We start from the raw sequence: 16102 nt of genomic DNA, 5'->3' as shown, positions 1-16102 counted from the left end.
CACGAGAGGGGAACTTGCAGGGGTTCGGGGTGCAAATTACCGGAGCTTTTTATCCTTTGAAGCGGCACACACCCGCGCGGCGGTGTCTTGTCGTCTTTGCGATTAAATCAGGCTCGTCCGTGCCTCCTCCGGCTTTTCCCTCTCGCTTTCTCCAAAGTCGTTTTCCCGCGGCCTCCCGTTCACGCGCTCGCGCTCGCGGCGAGCTTGCGCGCCTCGTCCTGCACCCGGAGGTCTCCTCCGCGGAGGAGGACCATCAGGATCCCGATCAGTTTACCGGCGTTCCTCAGTCTGTGCGGTTGCGTCTGATACTCGTGTTCGGTACGCTAGATCACGTGCGTCCTCAACAAAGGGGCGAGAGGGAATAAGGGACAAGCGATGTCGACATTACCGTTCCTCGAGCGTGTCACTGCGGCGGCAACATCGAATTGTTGCCCTCGGAATGTGTGAAAGTCCTCCAGGATTATCGCTGCAGGTTTGCGAATCCTTCCATTCTCAGACCGACCGCGATTTGCAATCTGATTCCTCGTAAGCGCGGGAAAAATGTCAATTCTCGCGCGAGCGCGCGAGACTTTGCACTTCGACGTTCCACAGTCCCGAAATTCGCGGAAGCTAGCGTGACTTGCATATTTTTGTGGTGTGAAACAATGTAAGAAGATTAGCATGATTTTTAAAGGTGATTGTTATGAGATTTTGGATAGGATTTCATAAATCTCGTGGTTCACCGTTACATTTCTTTGCAGTAAGCTACAGATTTTTTAATAATCATAATCACTTTTATTTTCTGATCTAAAATGTTTTATTAGAATAAATATTTTCTTCATTATTATATAAAATGTGAAATAAAATAAACACAGTTCCTTTTCTAAAATTTTTTTACGATTTTAATAATTAGATGACTAATAATTGATTTAATAATAAGAAATTCTTCTTCGAATATTAAATTAATTTCCAGAGTGCTGCAAATCTGAGAATTAAAAATTTCTTTTTGTTTATATGATTATGTTGCAAATTGGTGAGCTTTATTCTTAATTATTGTTGTAATAATGTTTAGATGTTTTACAAGAAAAGTCGTTTCATTCAAACTGTCAAGAAGAATTTTGCAATTTTGGACAGTTAGTAAAATGTCTTAAAGTTTGGATCGTGAATTTTTATTCAGATCAGCTACGACGATGTTTGATCTCATTCGGTTCGGAGAAAGGCACTTCTCATGCGAGCAGCGTCAAAAATTTCGCTTCCGCGAGCAGTCCTTCGGGATTGGCACGTTGCGAATTAGCGAATTTTAATTCTGATCAGTTACTATGGTTTGTCCTTGCAACGAGAACAAATTATCTCTGAAGTGAACACTGCGTTATAACATCTGCATATTCTTCCTAGAATTCTTCAGAATCATTGTCTTAACTTTATCTTATTATCTTCCAAAACTGTATTTAATATTCATGATACTGACGTTTGCGTTAAATATTCATGATTTTACAGATTTGTGTATACACTAAATTTGCAAGAGTAAACTAATCTATACTAATTTATTTGTATCTGGTTTATTATTATTCTTTATTAAAATAGAGCCATCGAATAATAACGTTCAAATAACATTTATAACATTTATCCTTTAATAAAAAGAAATCTGTAATCCAAACAAAAAATGTTGCATTTCGAACGGTTATCGAGACGCATAGCTTTCTTAGAAGATTGATATGACAAGTTTCTGCATATTTTAAATTACATCGATCTCTAGTGACGTCTGTTTCCATTTCGAGAAAAGCAGGAAAGGATTATTTCAGAATTATAATAAACTTTTGTCGGAAGCGCTGCTGTCGATATATCCGGCGAGAAGACGTCCGCGCTGCAGTTTGCAATAATCCGATATACTTAATTTACGATCTGAAACGTATATTACTTCGCAATGATTAATGCAAATCAAATGCGGCTATCGGTTCGTCGATATGAGAGAGGCAGATCCACAAACGCTTTTTATTAATCCGCGTCTCGCAAATGCGAAACGACTTCGGTTCCCGCCAGCTCTCGTGATATCGCGCTCGCATTGCGGCAAGAAACAAATTAATTTCGGCCGCGCGAGCGCGGGGAAAACCCAGCCAGTTCGCCGTAAGTTTTTAATGAAAGCTTCGATTTTCGGGCGCTGAGCATCATCGAAAACTTTCCGCAGTAGTCGAAATGCGACAACTTTCTACGTACACCCTAGCTTTCCCTGTTTATTCATTTCACTTCGAGCAGCCGTTTTCAAACTTGAACCAGAAATTTTTGCACGATTCTCTACTACGAAAACATGATTGGTCGTAAGATGTACCGAATGACTTGTGCTCCCACGATTACTGTCATCCGAAACCACGAGGCCTGAGTTGCGCAGCGATTCTTTAAAAATCGAGCCAAGTAGAGAACCACGTGGTTGGTTTCTCGGTCGCCAAAATGGACGATGAAGTACTGCGAGAATAATTGGATTGATACTTGAGCGGGAGCGCTCGTCGTTATCTCTTTTAATGGAGACATTGACTGTAACACATGCAACACGGTGTGTGGTCTCGCTCGACGTTTTTTTATGCAAAACACATTTCGACAGCGCACTCGACCATGTGCGCCCGCGGTAGAAAAAAAAGGGAAGTGGAAGGGACGAAAGAGGAGAAAAAATTTATTCCGCAAGTTTATTGAGTGCATCGTGGGTTTAGTTAACAACAAATTGCGGTTGATCTGTCGCTCTCTCCTGTGTTGTCGAACTGGCAATCGTATCCGATTTGCATGAATTGCCGTCGCCACAAAGGGTTGCGCGCGTGTCGCGGAGGGAAGGTAAGTTCGTCGCAATGGGTTTCCCGTATTAGCGACATTTAATCGCCGCCGTCACCCGGAAAAGCAAACCAGAACAATTACCGGCGATCTTTGTAGCGAGCGTACGAGCAACGACGCTCAGGTATTCTCGAATGAATATTCCACAAGTGTTCCGAGTATACCACAATCGATTTCGAATCCGTTCCGGCTATTGAGAGCTCGCGGGATCGATAAGTCGCGGAAGCTACCGCTGAAAGGAACGACGAATGTACAAGAAGAAAAGAAAAGCGAGATTATAATATATTTATTGCGAAAAAAGAAAGAACAAGCGGCGGACGAAATCTGAATATCGGTGCCTCGTTAAATCGCGTTCGTCCGCTTCTAGAGAACAATTTATTGTAATAATCTTCATCCACTGCTTCATTCACCAATGATGTGTTTTCTGAATGATTCTCTCTGAATGAGTCTTTTTTCGAAGCAGCCGCGCGTTCTCGCGCGCATTCGATCACTCTCTTCGGAAATCAATCTCCGATCGATCGCGTTTGCGAATCGCTTGACGTTTAATGGGCCACGTATTCGTAAACCGATCCACGGAGGAGAATTAATTCGTCGTCTCCAGAAGTGCATACATTAAATGACGAGTCGATCGCGGCGACGGCACTCCACACGCGCGCACTCGAGGGTGCGCGATTCGCGCCAGAGATGGAGCCGACCGATTTACGAGCCGTACGAATGATCTGCAATTTATTCTACCATAATTCCGCCCTTTTTTCTTACAGCTTACGACACGCCTGCTTAATATTTTATCACGTGTTTAATAGGTACGGATTATTGGTGAGCGCATTTGGAGCGCGCGATTTTATCAACTGCAAATTATCGGCCGCGCGTGGAAACGTCACGATTTACGGTCAATTTCGGCTACATTTCCCGCCCGGTGTTATCGTTTAACGGAACAATTTATCAATTATGCAGTTCATTTGCGAGAAATCGGAATCGCGGAAATGCGATGTGAAAATTACGGTTTTCAGACACAATTTTTCAATGCGTTTTTCAGCGTGCACGCACAGGCGCGTGCGAGATCGTTATTAACATAATTGCTCAAATGGGCACGCAATGGCGCGATAAGTTTTAATAGATATTCTTTATCACGTCAGGATGATCGTCGGAACTGAAATGTGCAAATATTTGGATAGGCAGAAACTAAGTTCTTCTACATCTATTCCAGCTGAGTACTTCATGTAACGCGCATAATAGTGTTTCTTCAGTATACATTGTTATCAGCTGACTACAAACTTCGTTGGAAAAATCTACGGTCAAGTTAACCGCGAGTTCGATCAAGCCTCTCAACTGCTGCGCTCAGATTTGAGTAAATGAGTAATTCTGAGTGGCTCCGAGTATTTGCGCGAACTGTTTTCAGTTCCTCGAAATCGCGCGGAGATGCGATATATTTCCGTTTGTGTTCGTTGCCGTTTAATTAACCCTGAGCTACGTTGATGAAAATATTGGGTTGACCAGAAATTCCGTGCCGATTTTTTTTTAGCACAATTCAAATGCAAAATTTTATTAATTCTTAATAAACTTGTATTACAATTGTATTAATTCTTAATAATCGCCACGGACTTTTCGGTCAGCCAAATAGCTGCGACGTTCGGCAAGACGTTGAGGAGGTTTCTACCTCCTCGTAATGTAATGTAATGTAATCTCCGAGATAAATGTTCCGTGCCATTTCCGGGATTACGGTAATGGAACGTATTTATTTTCTTGTACCGCGCAACTTCATTTTTAATCATATCTGAAACTGCCGGACGGCGAAAATGCTCCCATGCGGTCGTTTTCCCGGTGCTTTTCACGAGCAACCACGCGCGGAGCCGCAAGAAATTGTTTCTTGGAAAGAGCCGGTTTCTTTCGCGAGAAACCTTCCGAGACCGACACACTACCGGCGACGCTGCAATTCTTCTCGTTGCGGATCGCTGCAGCAGCATCGTCGTCGTCGTCGTGGTCCTTGTCGAGCAACGTGCGATCTACTGTAAAAAGGTGCACGCATTTCAATGATGCAAACGTCGAAAGGATCGCTCAAAGCGCTCATTAGCGCGCGCGTCTACTCATGCTGCATTACGGAGTTTTTAATAATCCGCCACGCATAAAAAAGCGAGAGGAGCCTCGCACTCTCGCAGGACAAAAATTGATTACCCCTTTTGGAGCTTTAGTCGGTTCATCGTTCAGGTCGCTGCGTTTCCATGCGTATCGTCGAAATTAGTACTTCTACTTCTTTCCTTCCGCGAAAGCTTTGACGAGAGTCGTGCACGAGAGCCGTTGTGGACATCGTCTCGCGAAGCAGATACGTTTCATTTGGGAATTCTTTCTCGCGCCGTCACTCATCGCGGAAATTGTTTCCCCGGACAACGGATCGCGTTTCTTCCCGTTCAGCGCTCGTTTTCAGGGATTCAAGACGCGATCCTCCGTTCCCGTCCTTTTCTCCTTTCTGCTTTTTTTTTACAGCGGACACCCGGAGATATATCAAGCTTCTTCGAGGTGCGACCCGAGTTTTTGAGACGCCGAAGAGCGCTGAGGATGCACATTAAGCCGCTAATGGTGCCACTGGGTCAGTAATCAAATCCAACGGTTTCGCGGATCGCTGACTTTTCCGGCGCGGAACGGAAGATCTGATTATACGCGAAGAAAAATCGCGTTAAAACGGCGAATTTCACGTTTGATCTCCATCACGCAAACTGCGCGAGAGAGATATATGTATCCCCTCAAATATATCTCGTCGAAAAAGAAAGATATGTTTAGAAATATAAATATAATACTTCGAGCTTTATCAAATCTGTACTCGCGATATTAAACTTTTTTACATAATGGTACATGAAAATTGTACGTTGAATTTCATTTCTATACCAGCCGTATCGTTTATAATTCGAAGCGAGGAGTCGAGAGCGCAGTCAGAGTCAGGATACGCGTAATTTACTGCATCGCAAAATTTCACGTAATTTACGAGAAATTAATAATCGCGAATTATATACCTGCTCGCGCGGCTCTCTTGTATCGGTTCCCGTTACGCGAGGTACGCATAATGACAACGCAACGATAAATTTTTACATTCACGTCGCGAGCAAAGCTCATCGAGCGCGTTTCCGTCCTGCAATGTTAACGTGCGACGTGTTCGTACTTATCGTAAAACATGGAATCGCGTAATTAAGAGCTCGCGTAGCCGACTAATTGGTCCACTCAGTCGACCCGGATGTTAGTTCGTCGGGGGCGCTGTAATTTAAAATCACGCCCTTCGTTCTTGTCGACAATGTTTTGTTTAGAGATGGTAGAGGCTAATTAATAATACTTAATAAGCGGGCGGTACGACGTAATTATTAAGATGTTTACCTGTTAACACTTTTAAATGACCGAACTTTCCTTGTTACATTGAGCGTTTAATTGCCTTCATAATAATTTGCGAGCTAAATATAATTTATTATCGGCGAATATGTTATGCAATTTACCGTGTCTTTTCTAGAGAAAAAGAAAGAAAAAAAGAGAGAGGGAGGAAGAAAGCAGTTAAAGTTCTATGTTTCCAATTATAAATGGCACCTAGTATAAAGGAATTAATGATTTATGAAGACCATGAATAATATCTTATCCATTAGTGACATGAAATATTAAATTAAAAAACATAGAGTTGTAATCGATAGATGTAATCGAATTAATAAAATTGATCCATCTTCAATCCGTTATTCTATCGAAACGATTAGATTAAAACATTGAGCCATAAAATGGTTAAAGCTTGGGTTAAAGCATTCACAGAGAACCAACGAAAACAGATATCGATACGACGACTCGCGAAATTACCGTATTGGAATGTTGCGTGTTCTGAATATTACGTGCACACGTGTTCGTGGTTTTTCTGGCGTTTGTTTTTGATCCGGCAAATAAATAGTTAATTTCTTCGTTTTTGCCTGCGCAATTCAACGTCGCGTCCGACGAAGTTAGATTGCATTGCGGTTTTTCCACGCGCGAGCTAGCATTGGTAATACATAGGTAACAGTGGAACGCAATCGAATAAGAAGCACATAATAAAGAAAGTCTTTCTGATCGCAAATTGCGAGATATCGTTAACGTGCTAATAATCCAACATCCTCCAGTCGTCAAATATCGGTTATACACAAATTTCCCTTCATAATTTTTAAATTAATAAACTATCCCAGAACATATATTTTATATCATTATGTTATTATTCGTTAATCGGTTAATACATTCACTTCATTCTCGAAATATTATTTTGAATTGATCATAGATCATAATCAATTCGAATAAAAAAATTTTAATTTTGATTAAATTAATTATTTCATAAGAATTAATTATTTTAATATTTACTTTCTTTAATCCCTTTACAAACATTTGCATGATTTATAAGAGAAAAAAATTAAATTACTATCTATGAGAAAGAAATCGATAAAAATACATATGGATGTAATATCGATGTAAATGTGTCCATTGTGAAGCATTTAATTATCAAGATTACTTATGCTGTTAAAAATGAATCGCATTGCTTCTAGGAAAGAATCAAATATGTCGGGTTCTTTTTGGGTAATACGTGACGGACTCGAGGAATGACCGAAGGTATCAGAATCGGGCCTTCGCCCGCTGAATAATGTATCTCGTTACCGATACGTCGATAGTGCCGGAACAGATCGTCTCTATGTGGCACGCAGATGCATCTTCTTGGGTAATAACGCGCGTTCGACAGTGTACTCATTTCGCTCAGATTACGATGTTTCTTAGCAGGCGTTACGTAGCACAGCTCGCAGAATCTTCCCTTAATATCCGCATAATAAGTAAAGTTGATTACACGTCACCGACGTACTATTTGTTAAAACTTTGATTTGGAAGCAGTTGAGCGATTAATAGTCAGTCCAAATGCGGCGATGCGATTTGCGGAGCGCTCAGTTGCGAAAATTGCGAATTACGTTAGCAAAAAGGAGAAATTTAGAATCTGCTCTTTACGAGTATTACGGGAATTCTGATTCTAAATTAGAAACGCTATTCATGTGACGTCACAATATCATTAAATTAGCAATAGCATTCAATAGCAGGACGATATTTAATTCTGATGTCTGTGGAAGTAAAGAAGTTAATTACAAACGCAATAATTATATATCTGTTTTTACAATCTGAACTATTTAGTATACGTTTGAAATCATATTTTGAATGACGCATGGCTCTGCCGGCTTAACAAAAAAAAAGAGAAGAAGGCTCGAGAGTAGAAAAAAATCATTCAACTAAAATGTACGTCATGTAACTTGCATTTTATGTCAAACAATCGCTTGCATTCGCTCTTCAAATTTTTTCGAAAATCCCGAACATTTGGACGTGATACGGTAACAAGCGAACAAATAAACAGGTAGGAACTTATTTCTGTTTTGATGAATAAATATACCGGAAAAATATGCATTTCGAGAATAACGATGCAAACAAATCCGACGCATCGATGATATTCTATAAATTCGTAACAATGTCAGTCAGCAGTGAGTTTTCACCGCCGCTGCGAACGTGCCGAAGGACGTTATTCTGTTTTTCAACGCCAGGGTGGCGGATATATAGAGAGTGCGCGGCAACTTCCGCAGCTCCGAAAAACTTCGCGATTTATTCATTACACCTGCGTTGTTACCATCATACTCGCGTCACATACGTTTTCGTGAGATACGAACGCGCGCCTTGCCTCGTTCAGGCATTTCCGCGACCATGAAAACATTTTTCTACTACATTAAAGGGTAGGAATGCATCGTGCATGAAGGCGCACCGACGCTTGTCGCCCCGTTTTTTTTGCCCGTAAAAAAATAGCGTAAACCTTTTAATCTCCCTTGAACGTTGTGCAAGGAAATCTTTTAATTTACATTTCCCAACAATCGATAATAATCTCCAATCTCATATATTGGATGGAATAAACAACATGGGAAGCCTGTTCCTTTTTATCGCGCGAGCATGAAAATTCAGCACGAAAATGCATTTTTATTTATAATGAAAGCGAAGTGATTAAACACGTAAGCTTGAATGAAGACTTTGTCTACAGTGTTTGCGTTATAAAATAATGAGAAGCGTGAGTCCCCCATGATTTATCGCAATGAAATTTAATTGCATACACACGTTTCCGTCAGAATGTCAGATGGAAACAACGAATCGGAAAATTTTTCCGTAGAAATCTCGCGTGCTGCATCATAATATAAGATATAGCATAGGAACCGCTTCAAAGGGCGAAATATTCTCGTTCGTCGTCGAATATGTCAAATATTTCTTTGAGACAGCGCGGATAGATATTCGCAGCTTCAACTGCAGCAAGTTGCAAATGAAACGCATATCTCAGAACAGAAGAGAGGTTTTCCGCAGTCGCTTTTATAATATAGATGTTTGCTTCTTGGTGCGCTGCAACCCGTAACCCTCTGGTAAGATATATATATCGGAAATGCAAATGCGCGAAATGCGAGTATCAGATTTCCAGACCGCGTAACGTAGTCTAAAAAGATCTGTAAGATCTCGAAATATGTAAATTTCTGTGTTCGTTGTACTTGAAAGCCGAATTTAATAGAGATTATCGTTCTAGCAAATCTCTTCCAAAATTATCATCGCATTTCATCTCGCGTAAGCTGAAGATTTCAATGTGCAAAACGTGCAAAACATGTGTGTCTTGCTTTAAATCAAGATTAACAGTTATTATTGACATAAAAATAATTATTTCAGCCAAAACTGTATGTCTAGACACGTAACACGTGCAATCACAAAAATCACAAATTGCAATCGTTGCTAGTAATTAATTAATGTACCAAATGGAAGTATCGTACAGGACACAAACACGTTTGTCATGTCGGATGATGGAATCTTGCCGGTGATGCATGCTCAATAACAACAGGAATGGCAATAATTCAGAAAAATCGCGGATTTGTATCAAGTGAGAGGAAAATTAAAAAAAGCAACACGCGCGTGCAGGCACGACGAGCACCAGCAGGCGCCGCTGCGCCTAAGAGCCTCGTCGCTATCGTCGTCTCTGGCGTTTCGGGGGAATTGATAACATAAATATCGTGGCGGACAGTGGCCGCAATTTATGGGCATTGTAATGACCCTTAATGCGCGTGAGTAGTTTGGCTACAAAGCCCTCATAACTCTTACGCGGAGCAAACGTTGCTAATTTTCTTGCACCCGCCGCGCTTAGGCTGTCTTGCGTGCTAACTCACCCTCGCTCACGCCTCCGCTCCCTCGCGTCGTCACCCCCGCTTCTCCTCCTCCCCGGGCGACTTCCGTAAAAACGTAAATTACAGCACGGCTAGGCAAGATCATCATTTCCATTCTTATCTCAGACTCCGACCGTCGTCCCGCGAGATGATTCATGCGCGTTTTCCAAAGCCCGATCTTCGAGATTTTAATCCGCCGTTGCAGGTAATTCCACCGAACGGTGTTCCAAATCACGGAGAATAATGCGATATCTTTAGATTAGATAATTGACTGTCAATGTTTGATTGTAATAATTCTGTAATCCTCAATTATTTAGTAACTTTAGTAACCTGAAATGGTCAAAGCGACGATGAAATATTGTAAAATGGAAAAACAGGCAGTGCAATTTCACTGAGAAGCTTGCAATTGTATTTTATCAAATTTGGACAAACTTAGGTAAAAATATATTTGTCATTATAAACTGTAGAATAGAAACTTTTGTTGAAAACTTATTTTATCGTTACATTCAAATCTAATGTTAATACTCTTGTGAAAAGATGCACAATTATGGAATATAATTACAACCAGGAATATTATATATTTATAATATATGTGTATATATTTTGGATTCAGTATAATCACGTATATTGAAGAATACATTAAATATAATTTGTTCCTGATTAGTCGAGAATTACAGTTGATCGATAAAGTATTAATAATAAACTATATAAAAGTTTTATAAACTGTTTTACAATAACCCAGCGGAAATAGATTAGCTTTATCCATATTTTATCATTTGCAGATATGCATTTTTCCAGAAAACGTCCATGACAACTACAATAAATAATTTATAATCTGCAAGCATCAAAGCAGATCATTGTATTTTACAGTACGATTCAATCATTATGTAATCGTCCAATTTACAAATCTTTCAATATAATTTCCCAATATAGCAATTTTGTGGAGATAACAACATTTATTGAATCTTAATTATCTTAATTAATACGAAAATTTAATTATGTCAACGCTCTCTCTTATCACAGATGTGACAATATGTCACGTATCATTATAGAATTATATTCATACCGTGAAATTTTATAATATATCACTCGTATATCGCTGAAATTGTGTGAGAAAATCTTTATTGCTCAAAAATAAATAATATTTATGCTCAATGGTATTATAATCGAATAATCTCGTTCTAGCATTATCATTGAATATCGAACATTGACGTGGGTAAAAACGTTTTGAACGTTATAACCGGTTTATTAGTTTTATTTTATCACCTACACAATTATTGAAATCATTGTTCAAATAATCATTACAATAGAATTATTCCAATTAATTTCGTGATTTTGGTCTAAAATTTCCAAATGACACAATTAAATCACTTATCATTAATGTGTCATTTCAATTTCAATTTTATTTTTATGATATCGGGAATTGTTAGTTATCTGAGAATTCTGCTACTGACGAAACAATAGAACTAACTCAAGGGTTGGTTATTCGAGCGATTTTCTACCTAATCCGGAATTAAATAACGGAGCGTTGAATTAGCCTGATCCTTTTAAAGTCAGATTGATGAAAGACACGAGCAGAATTAAACAGCCCCTCTCGCTCAGATGCTCCTGAAACATATGGCGGGAATAAAATACCGCGGACTCGCGAATTGAATGTTCAATGTTCTCTACCTCGTTCGGTTTTTAATTCGCTTAATTCGGAGATGCGCTTACATTTAACGATTCGACAAGGTCACGACAGTGATAGACATATCTCTTTTGACGATGTTCTTAAAACATCTTGTTTAATAAAAAATGCAACGTTTATCTTTCAGTGATTGAAAGTATTTTTTATATTCTTTACTACTACTAAATGAAAATTGAATAATTAATTACGAACGTCATTATATTAATGCCTTTGCATCTTTAACTTATTAGTTTCAACGTTCCAACATTTGTCTTTAAAAATACCGTTCGTGTACTTTCGTTATTAAATGAAGAGCTATATATAACGAGACATTCTATATAATTACATCAATAAATAATATCGATTCACTTAATTATATATTTCTTTTATTTTTTTTGTTTTTTGCTCGATGGCTTATTATGTCTTACGGATTGAATATAATTATACGAGATAAAAATTACGGTCAATTCTTACATATCAGTTGGCCAAAGGCAGCTTTTTCTCGCAACTAAACAAATAGACAGGATAAATGATAAAAATGATGGCGCCATAAACACGAAACTCCACTCGACCGAAGATCTCAGTCGGATGTCGTAACACCGAGGGATGTCCAGCCGCTATAACTCTTGGAATACGAAGATGGCCATGATTTTACGCGGTCGATCATGATTAAAAAATTGAAATCTAGACTTAAAAATCAATTTTGTCTATGCAATGCTTTAATTTCTCAGTTATGTCCTCTATGTCAGAGAGAACTGTGTGAGCAAGTCTCTGGTATGTCAGAAATACTTTTAAAAGTTCTTGTTTGAAAGGATGCTTTGCATTTATTAATATATAATAAAACGAATGAAAATATTTATGATCATTATTTTATAGTTTTCCAAGAAATATTGTGCGTTAGAACGTGTAGTTAAAACGACGGTTATCAGCTTAACAATCAACCTTCGGAAAACGAAATGCAAAATGTAATAATATAATAAACAGCAGCGCGCACGCGCGCGCGTATAAAGACTGCTCGTGAAGTCTGCGAGAAAAAGTTCCGAGACCTTAAAGCTCTTATCGGGCGCTAAGGAATATCAAGCTTTTTGCTAAGCTTTCCTCCCACTTTTATCGCGAGTTATAAACTTTCGCCAGAGAAGGCGACGCTGTAGCGGAATCATTTCGCTTTTCTGTGTAATAGATCGCTATAAATGTCTTGAGGAAATCTTGCGTACTGAGAGAAAAGTACTGCCTTCACTAACGTGGTAGCCACTAGCAAAGATAGAATTTTAATCTATTACGATCTTCGGGAAAGGGAATTTGTTTGCCAACATGCATGAAAAATAAGCAAATAGAAAAGCTCCTGGTAAGAATCTCATTATATTCTCATTCAGAAAGTTCTCACAGGAGAACCTGTAAATGTATAATACGTTATTTATTAATTAGTGCAGTGTTTAATGTTGAGAATACATTTTTGCGCTATGAAAAACACTGTGCCTGCCATCCCATAAGATGTTGCGAATCTGAATAAAACCCGATCACAAAGTTTATAGTTGATAATCGAATTTCGCGTGCGCGAACCTTTCGATTCTCATCTCATCTTCGTGTAACGTAATGATGAACGATGATGAGTATTATAAAAGTGCTGGTGGGAGATATTACCGTCGGATGCGTGTTACGATCCCTATTTATCTCTGCAAGTAATTTCAGAGATTCTCCACGTAGCACAAGGCGTGCATTTTCAGTTTACGTCGAACTCGGTAAAATATAACTTCCAACCTCTATAAAGCGGCCGTCATAAATCTTTGGGAAATTTTTCACCACCTGCAATACTGCAATACTACAAGTGCATTACGTGCACTTGTATATGAATTAATAATAATACGCTTGTATAATCTGCGGACGTACAAATTAGGGGCAAGACAAAGTCAGTAATATCAAAGACGAAGAAATAGTTTTCTCAAACACAAACATATTAGATCATGCAACAGTATTAATCTGGCTGATAGTTTTACAAAAATATGAAAAAATAGAATAAATCTATATATATATAAGCCAAATACCACTCACTCACTCACTCACTCACTCATCAACGTGCAGCCCGAACCACTGCACCTATCGACTTGAAATTTTAAGGGTATATTCCTACTATCACGTAGGTGCTCACTAAGGATGGGTTTTCCGAAATTCCACCCCTAACGGATGAGAAGGGGTAAAATGTGTTTTTATTTAATTCTACACATAATATCGCGGGCGAAGCCCACGTGACGGGGGATGCTAGGAGAATATATTCGTAGAATGGATGGAAAAAATACTCGAATAACATTTTCATGTTATCTAAAGCAAAGCAATATTTATTGTAACGATGATTTAAAACAAATTCAACTTTACATTTGCGATATTTTTTTAAAGACATACTAAATATTCGGAAAATGTTCCCTTTTTCTCCGTAAGACAATTAAATATTAAGAATCATAAAATTCTATTTCAATATAGCATTCATCAAATCAAATTAAATCAAATAAATTTTGTAACAGATATTAATTTATAACGAAAGCGAAAAGAAATATCGAAATTCTATTAGTCTGAGGAGCTAATCGGAAGATAATTAATTCCTTTTTTTGTACATTCAAACTTTTCCACATTTGATTATTTAAAAAGATATAAAATTTACTATCGATTACCATATATATTAAAACTACAGAAAGACTCTTGTTATCCTTTTATAGTATATCGTCATTATTGTACAATGCATGACCGCAAAGGCGCAGGCAAGATCGAGTGCGTCGCGTGATGAAAAATTGTTAAATTCCAAGTAGTTTATAGTCGGCGAGACTGTATTTGCATAATCTCTATAACCGCAAAACGATTGTTGGGGCCACAATTCACGCCGTTTTATGATGAGAAATGATCGTAATATATTTTTCTCCAGGGATAGAGAAAGAAAGAGAAGGGAAGAAAGACGGCAGACACGGTTGCAGTTTCGATAGGACCTGTTTTTACAAGTTTCAGAAAGTGCGAATTTTCTACCTGTCGCTCAAAAATGATAAGTGGAATTAATCGGTTCAATCGTGTATATCAGAAAAATTTCGATATTAATATTAATCTTTCATTCATATTTAAACGTCCGCTATACAATTTCAGCCCTCGTTTATATAAGAAATATAAAACCAGTTCATTTTAAATACGGATGATGACACAGGCGACTTGCAATAAATAAATTTACTCCGATAATAAAAACTTTTCTCTTTCTAGAATTAATATAATGTATTAGATAGACAGATCAAAATAATAATGTATTAAAGAATGATACCGAAATAAATATGAGGCATATGTTAACATGTAATTTATATCGATTTATGTAACTATCTCCCGCGCAACGTTTCACACCACTATTATCTGCGAAGCATAAAATCTTTTTCTATTAAAGTAGAACAATACTTATGCCATCAAAATCTCTTCTGGAAATGATTTTTCAGACTATCCTTCAATTATATCGACCTCATGATGATATCGATATAATTGGAAGACGCTTAACTTTTGCGTTTGCTTGAGGAAGGCGAAACGGAAATGTCGAGTCGTGCGTATCGTTGCCGTAGGTAAGGAATTCTTCAGAGATTTATGGAGAAAGACGCGAAGGCTTCTCTCTCTCTCTCTCTTTCTCTCTCTCGCTGCGCTCTGACTTCGACATGAGCCAAATCTATAGAAGCGCGTCGGCATCAGCGGTGGTACGGGGGCAACGAGAACTTAAGGAAGGGAATATACCCGACGTGCCGGAATATATCGTCGGCTAGATCTCTCACCCTGTACTCTGATTTATTTTACGCCGGCAAGAGCGGCAGCGCCCGCCTACAATTTCGAAAAGTCAGCAGACTACCGCGTGTCGCGTGTACACCGCATGTACGGGATTTTGAAAATTTAAGAGAATTCTCAGACTCGTCCGCTCGACCCGATTCTTCGGCCGCCATCCGATCATCGTTCTACAAACGAATGTGATCCCTTTCAGAAATAACCGTATAAAGTTATCCCTCGATCGACCTTTGACGTCACGAGAATGTCCATTAAAAGAATTCTTGAGATGTCACGTTTCTAATTTTCACTTTTTGCACTGTTAATATAATAAATGTGGTTATTTGAATACTTGCTTAAAATCTTATTAAAAGAATATTTAAAAGACATGCTGCATATAAAACATATACAAAATTCAGGACTGTAATAATATAAAATAATGTAAAATAAAATTACATTAAACAACTCAGACAAAATTCGAATAAAACTTCTACTTGTGTAGGAATATACATTCATCGCGTTTCAAACAAAGTTTCTTAAATAATATCTGTTAAGTTTTTATAAAGCGAGTTTAATTATTTGGTTAAAGATTTTGCTGCTTACGTTTCATGCATCATTTTTATTGGAAAAAAACAAGCATGTTGAAATGGAAAAATCCCTGTTACTCTCTAATCTC

At 38.4% G+C, this 16102-nt stretch overlaps 1 protein-coding gene across 2 annotated transcripts in view; it reads left to right on the top strand.

Annotated features, from left to right (window-relative positions):
- The first annotated feature begins 273 nt into the window (after positions 1–273).
- LOC105278340 (lachesin) overlaps positions 274–16102 on the top strand; it is a 67068-nt gene continuing 51239 nt past the window's right edge. For both annotated transcript variants that reach the window (XR_893772.3, XM_011337369.3), the window contains exon 1: positions 274–472. The gene's annotated coding sequence lies outside the window, so the exon portion shown is untranslated. The remainder of the gene's footprint in view (positions 473–16102) is intronic.

This window comes from Ooceraea biroi, chromosome 4 (genome assembly GCF_003672135.1).
Source record: "Ooceraea biroi isolate clonal line C1 chromosome 4, Obir_v5.4, whole genome shotgun sequence".
In the NCBI taxonomy this organism is placed as follows: domain Eukaryota; kingdom Metazoa; phylum Arthropoda; class Insecta; order Hymenoptera; family Formicidae; genus Ooceraea; species Ooceraea biroi.
This window is presented reverse-complemented; position numbering and strand designations above follow the sequence as displayed.